The following is a 6,841-nucleotide window of genomic DNA, read 5'->3' as shown; positions in this document are numbered from 1 at the left end:
CTTCGGACACGGCCAGGGGGACGACACTCCGCCTGGAGGCCCCTCGGCCCGTGCGGGCGTTGCCCGTTGAGGAGCCGGCTCTGGCGGCACCACGCTGAGAGGTGGTGCGAGGACTCCCGGCCTGCACCTGGCGACGGGCAGTGCCAACCAAAGCGACGACATCTTGGATCCACCGGCCTTCCGGAGTGTTCGGCGTGGTCTGAACGGGCGGGTGCCTGAGGAGAGCATGTGCTGCAAGCAGCGCGCTCCCCGGGCCGGCCTCGCTGAATGCGAGCTTGCGCCGGGATGGCACCCGACGTGGTCCAGAGGCGGACCTGGCGGCCGGGTCCCGACCTCTCGCTGGGGGTCGGAAAGTGCATCAGCAGCGGCGGCGGCGGCCCTGCTGGGCCCAGCGCCTTAATCCCCTTGAGCGGGAAAAACCGCGCATGTGGATAGCGGCTGCTGATGGAACGCAGCAGCGACTGGGCTCTCCCGAGCGTCGGGCAGCACTCCGTCACTGGAAGTGGAGCCGGAATGCTGGAGACGGTGCCCACCAGCCATCTTTTCCTGTGGAAAAAAGCGAAACAAACAAATCCAGGAATATTCCCCCCTACCTGGCGCGCCAGCTGTCGGAGGATGAACTCCTGTCGCAGGGATCCCGAGAGACCCCTTTTTAGAGATTCGGCCGGGGGGATGATCCTGAACGAGTTTGTCGGGGAAATAAATGGGAACGGAAATAAATGCGGTGGTTGGTGGTGGGAGATGATCGACCTAGTGCAAGAAAGATGGGTGCACCGGGGTGTAGACAGGTTCGGGCCGTACGGAGGCGTAACACCCTACTCCTGTGTGAGTGCTATACCTTTCCTTGAAGGGAATTCTTCAAGGATGTATCTGGTTACAAGGGTGAGCTGCTTACAGAGAGCTTGAGGCTCTCTGTTCTAGCTTGGCTTGAGCTAAGTTGTGATGTTCTTCGCCTTTTGATCTGGGCTTCCTTGCCTTGTTCACCTTGTTTTTTCGTCTGTCTCCCCTCCCTTTCTTGAGTTCTCCATCCTTTCCTTTTATAGGCGCGCCGACCTCGACTTATCCAGAATGGGAAAGAGGGGGCGCAAATACCAAGGCGCCACGGAGAAAGGCGTCATCATTCCGTCTTGGCGAAGTGACAGGGGCGGTGGAAAATTGCGGCGTGCATCCGACCACCCGCCACTGCGGAGGTCCTCCGGCGCCATTAAGAGGGCCCACCGGGCAGCCGCAGAGGTGCCCGGTGCGCCCACCCTGTCTTGCACTTCTGCCGGGGCAGGGTGGCAGACGGAGTGCTTCGATTCTGACAATGTTATCCTGAGGCACCTAGGTGAAATCGGACGGGACCCGTGCATTTAATGGACCCACGCCCCCCTGCCAGAGCATGGCAGGGTCTGACACTAGGGCGTGGGCAGCTGAGATTGTCAGGATGTCAGGATGTCGGGCCGCGCGTGCCTATTAAATGTGGCATTGGGCCTTTGACTGGTTGACACCCCGACGACGGGACCCTTCGGGTCGTCGGACGATCTTGCACGAACCTTCGGAGAACCGAGTCCTCGAGGGCTGCCACGTGCAGCCCCGAGTACTCTCTCCCGAGCACTGGAAGAAACCTGGTACTTGGACTCCGCGGATCATCGGGGAACTGGGGTGCTCGGGAACCAGAGGCGGCGGCCCCGAGCACCTTCTCCCGAGACTTTAGCTTCTTCTTATCTCGCGGGGCGGACCTCGCGGGATGGTGACGCGTGGCGGATGGCCGGCCCGGTCTCGGGACTTAGGGACCTCTGGTTCTTGATACACCGACAGGTATCTACCGTACGTATGTCCTAAACCAATACGATATGTTTTACAACTATTATAGGTAAATAAAGCATGTGCCGATATGCCAGACAGTTCATTGTGTTCTATACTATTAAGGAGAAAATAAACCAACCTGAGAATAATAGTTGAAGATCATCATTCAGTCCCTCCGGAGTCTTGATCTCCGAACCCTATATTAAAAGCTCAATCTCCGATATCATCAGATCCTTCCACGGTACCCTTTCGCACCTACGAAACCTTCCCTTGGCTCCGCCGGCTCGACCTCCTGAAGCCTCCCAAAACACGACCTCCCGAAGTCTCGGTCCTCCGAAGCTTCGGCCTCTCGAAGCCCTGTCCCTCCAGGGTCCCGCTTCCCAGCCTTCACCTCTGGTTCTATGCCTCCCGAGGCCCCTACCTCGGGCTGATCGGGCCGCCTTCCCAAAGGCAGCGGGGTGAGTCACCAGGCCTTAGAAAAGATCTATCGAAAGGGGAGCTCCGGTCATGCTTTGCCTGCAAGGAAGTGATCAGCATTAAAAGCCTAGACTAATTGACATCACTCTGACACCCCGGCGTGATGAAGGCTATCCTGACACCCCTGATAGTGTGGCGCCGGGCTGCAATCAGCGACCGGCTCACCCCCTTCAAGGGGTAGGCACCACGATAATTACTACGGTAGATATTTATCTCCCCGATATGATAGAATGTAGTTATCAGGTATAAGACCCAGTAATTTAGCCGGATCCATGATATTTGTACATTATGATAACTTGTACGCCAAACTACGTATGGCCCTCTAAATAGTAGACCATGGTCCTCTGGGCAAAGGGGGACACAACGGGAGAGAACAAGCAAGACAGCAAATGCTGTGATACTCCTCCCAGAGTAATATATTTTTCTATCATCAATATATTCGTGGTGTTCCTGTTCCTTCCTCTCAAATTTCGTCTTCAAGCTTGAGTCTACTCTTTAGAAGAAACTTTCACTGTACTTACTGGGGAAAAACGAACTCTTGCTCCAACATATACAGAAATAATCTCCAAATTAGGAAGAAATATAATCTAAAAAGGTTGATCGGGGTTTCTAAGTATCATATCACTATCTCACTCCGACTATATGAGGAGGGGGAGGAATTACGTTAGAACAGGATGCCAAGTCGATTCGATCCGAGAGCAAAGAGCCTAATTGAATCCCCGACAAGGAGCTGGATCATCAATACATAACAAGCTTAGTCGCGTAGGACTAAAAACACCCATTGAGATCCACGATAGCGTCATACTCCAACAAATTCATCCGACAAGGGCTTCAAGATCTAGAACACAAGAGAACTCATCGAAAGCCTTAGGAATAGAACTAGACACATCCTTATGTACTTGTCTTTTTCTACGATTAATCAAGGTAAACTAGGATGTAAGGTTATTATCCTAAAGGAAGTCTGAACCTATATAAAAATATACGTCTCTATCTTCGATATCTACGTCGAGACCAACATATATCCCTACTTTATATAAATATTCGCATAATCGATTTTACCGATCATTGATAATCCCCTGTATTTGTCCGAAGAGATTAAAATGATATAATTTTTCTCATTGATCTTGAGAAAAAAATCTTGTTTTGGATGGCCATATTATCTGTTTCTTTAGGTATTTAACTACTATGCACCGACCAATTAACCATATTATGGTTGTATAGATTTATCAAGTATATATAGATTTTTTATCGGTTACAATAGTATAGCAATGAGAAGTAAAGAGTATGGAGATGACCCGCCATCGAGGAATCCTGGTCGGAAATTTCAATCATAGCATTGCTAGCCGCGCAATTGCATTGGCATTTCGGCTAGTACCTTTTAATCCGATGAGAAACCTTTATTTTATCCTTTTCCTATCCTAAAGTTCCATATCCCATAAAACAGGCTACATGTGATCCATAATTATCTCCTCCGCTAAAGATGGTAATGTCCGAACATCAAGGGTCTCTAGAGGATGTGCGTACACCCTATAGCCGAATGCACCGTAATGATCCCAAGTTCCACATGGCCACTGTGGAGTAGTGTGATGGTAAGCGAAATCCCTCTTAACCGCACAATTTGTTGGCAGTGAGACCTTATTCATTGGAGGCTTCGTCGAAGCACAATTGCAGAAATTGAAGTATTCTCAACACCTAATAATTTTTATTGAAATCAAATCATCATTGTACAATTTTGTTACCAACCCAGATGATCAAGCACTCAAATCCACACAACACACACAAGAAAAATCCAAATCTGAGATAGATAGACAACTCAAACCATCACACAATGTCTGAGTACAAGTGATAGAAGAAAGGAACAAGAAATAGAGACTATCCGAATGGTGGAGAATCAGAGCTGGGGTAGAAGAAGGGGTCCGAGGTAGAAGAAGCCTGAGCCGTAGCTCGCTGCCGGTTCGTCCATTCTGTTCTTTGTCGGTTCCTCTCCTGTATGACGTCTAGCTCTTATACGCCAACCATCCGAATGGGCCACACCAACCCAATTCGACCTAGTCCATAGTCGTGCCCGAGCCCAAGACGGTGACATTCCTCCCTCCTCGAGTTTTGGCTTGTCCCCAAGCCGACTCGACCGCGAACCACCGGGATCCCAAGGCGCATGGAACTCCTGCTGGGCAGTTTCTACCACCTTGAGCCATTGGATGACAGCAAGCCAATTCATCGGAAAGTGTTCAGATTCTTGAGCCTTCACTGGGTTGATCGCCACATCAGAGAGGAGAAGCTGATCATCCTTCATGGACATGGCCACTAGGTGCCGCTCCTGCTTCCCTTGCTTCAAGTTCCATGTGATATTGCCCTCGCAAAACTTGCTGTATGCCCTTGCTATAGGAGCATTCAGTGGGTTGAGATTCAGCGAACTGTTTGTTGCGAGACCAAAATCTGCCATGTTCTTCTTTAGGCTGTACAAGAAGAGATACTCAAGAAGCACCACTTGGTTCTTGCTCTTGTCCACACTGCTCGGACTGAACGGACTGATGCTCCTGAGCTAACAGGACCACGGCAACAGGTGTGCTCTCAGACCGTAGCACCACTTGTCCTTGGCATGACACATGTGATGGCCATAATATGATCTCCACAATCATCTTGGATAACAGCAATATTACTTGAAATGTGTTGACAAATTCTGACTTCTCCATTACCTTGTTTTCACATGTCGTTTCATGTCCAGCACCAATACAAGTATGATTGTCGAGAAAACTGTTGCAGTCCAGGTGGTAGCCATGGCTTCAGCTCCCGTAACCTGAACCAAGAGAGTATAGCAACATGTATATCCTTCAAGTGGTGCACATAATCCCACCATCTCTTTTTGAAGCCCATTGGAAGTGGTTTCCCAGCTTCCATAGGGAAAAGAAAGCTTGATCCATCCCTTTTGCTTTGAGATGTAAGCTGCCTTTTGTCAGCCGGAAACACTCCGGCCAAGATCAAGCAAGGTCACGAACTCAAGAACAAAAACAAGAACGCGAGAAGTTCTTTTGGTGCGGCGTGATTTCGACAGCGTTTTCTGTATATTGAACAGCTACTTATACAAAGTCTAAAACAGCAAAGAAAAAAAGAAGCGGCTGAGCTGAGCTCGCGCCCTCTGCCATGCGCGCCACGACCTGCAGCGCGTGCGCCATCCCGCACGCCAGTCGTGCCGCGCAGAGTGCGGACACAAACACCACGACGCACGACGCCGTGGCTTCTGAACAAGACGCGCCCGGGAGGTTTAAGTCCAAGCCGAGCTCACACTACCTGTACAGCTATTCAAAGAGAGATTGAGCGGGAACACAGGATTACAATCTTGGTAACACCTTTGAAGTTTCTGGAACCTTTACAGTACACCATGATACTAAATGGTGGAGAGTATTATTGTTGTGATCCAACCGTCCATTTTAATATGCATTATTGTAATTATCTTGGTACCCTTAGGGGTAATTACGTCATTGACTGACCGGACTTCGGACCTTCGTCACCCATATCAGCCAACGGAGGGTGGAAACCCTAATAAATGAAATGAACAGAACAAGTGAAAGCTTATCCGAGAAATAAACTAACATTTTGACCTTCCCTAATTAAACATATAATTTACAAGTTTATCATGATTTTTTTTTTCAATCCAACCCTTATGATACCCATGATACTCTTTAATGATACCCATGATACTGGTGGACGATAGAGTATCATTGGATCAATTTAAACCACCGGATGAAGGAAATGAACGGCATGTACTTATTTAGATGTACCGTAAAAGTCTTCAAATAATAGCCTTAGCAATAGCCAAGAGAGTATCATTGGTTTCATTAGCATGCTCTACAAATATCTGAAGGACAGATCTAAGGAATGGTTCGAGCTTGAATCCAGTACTCAGCCAAGAATGATAAGAGTCCCACTCATAATCTGCACATGATTGGCTATAGTAGAATCCTCTCTCACAGCCTCTTTCACCAGACACCAGTTACATCCAGAAAGTATACCAAAGCTTAGTTCTAAATTTTCCTTGATCATAATGTGGCTGCGGAAGCTTAAGGTCACTAACCATTCCAAGCAGCCAACTAGTTGTGCCATCACTACGAACGACAATTAGACTTAAGTTCTTCTGGATTTCAATAGCGAGATTGTATAATCTGTCCTTGAGCTTCTCGAAGTTGCTGTATTATCTGTGCAGAACCTTATCAGGAGCCTCTTCCGAGAGATCACAAACCTGTGCATAAATGTGATGAAGCATGGTCTTGAGGTACTCGTGCTCGCGGGGATCCTCAGAGTCGAAGCGTAGCTCATCGCACTTGTCGACAACGGTGCTGATCAGGTCCCAGGGAGTGGCATCGGAGAAGGGCAGCACGACGTCATCAGCAACGATGACGGACTCCATGCTGGTTCCCCAGATGATGTTCTCGCTTCGACGGGCGTCCTTGCCAGACATCATGCGAAGCAGGTGCGAGTCCCCGAGCTGGATGAGCCTGTAGGCAATGCCGAACACCATCCCCTGGATCCATAGCTCGGCCTCCCGGAATTCCTGCATGACGGCGCCGAACCGACATAG

The sequence above is a fragment of the Phragmites australis genome, chromosome 4, assembly GCF_958298935.1.
Source record: "Phragmites australis chromosome 4, lpPhrAust1.1, whole genome shotgun sequence".
Classification (NCBI taxonomy): Eukaryota; Viridiplantae; Streptophyta; class Magnoliopsida; order Poales; family Poaceae; genus Phragmites; species Phragmites australis.
This window is presented reverse-complemented; position numbering follows the sequence as displayed.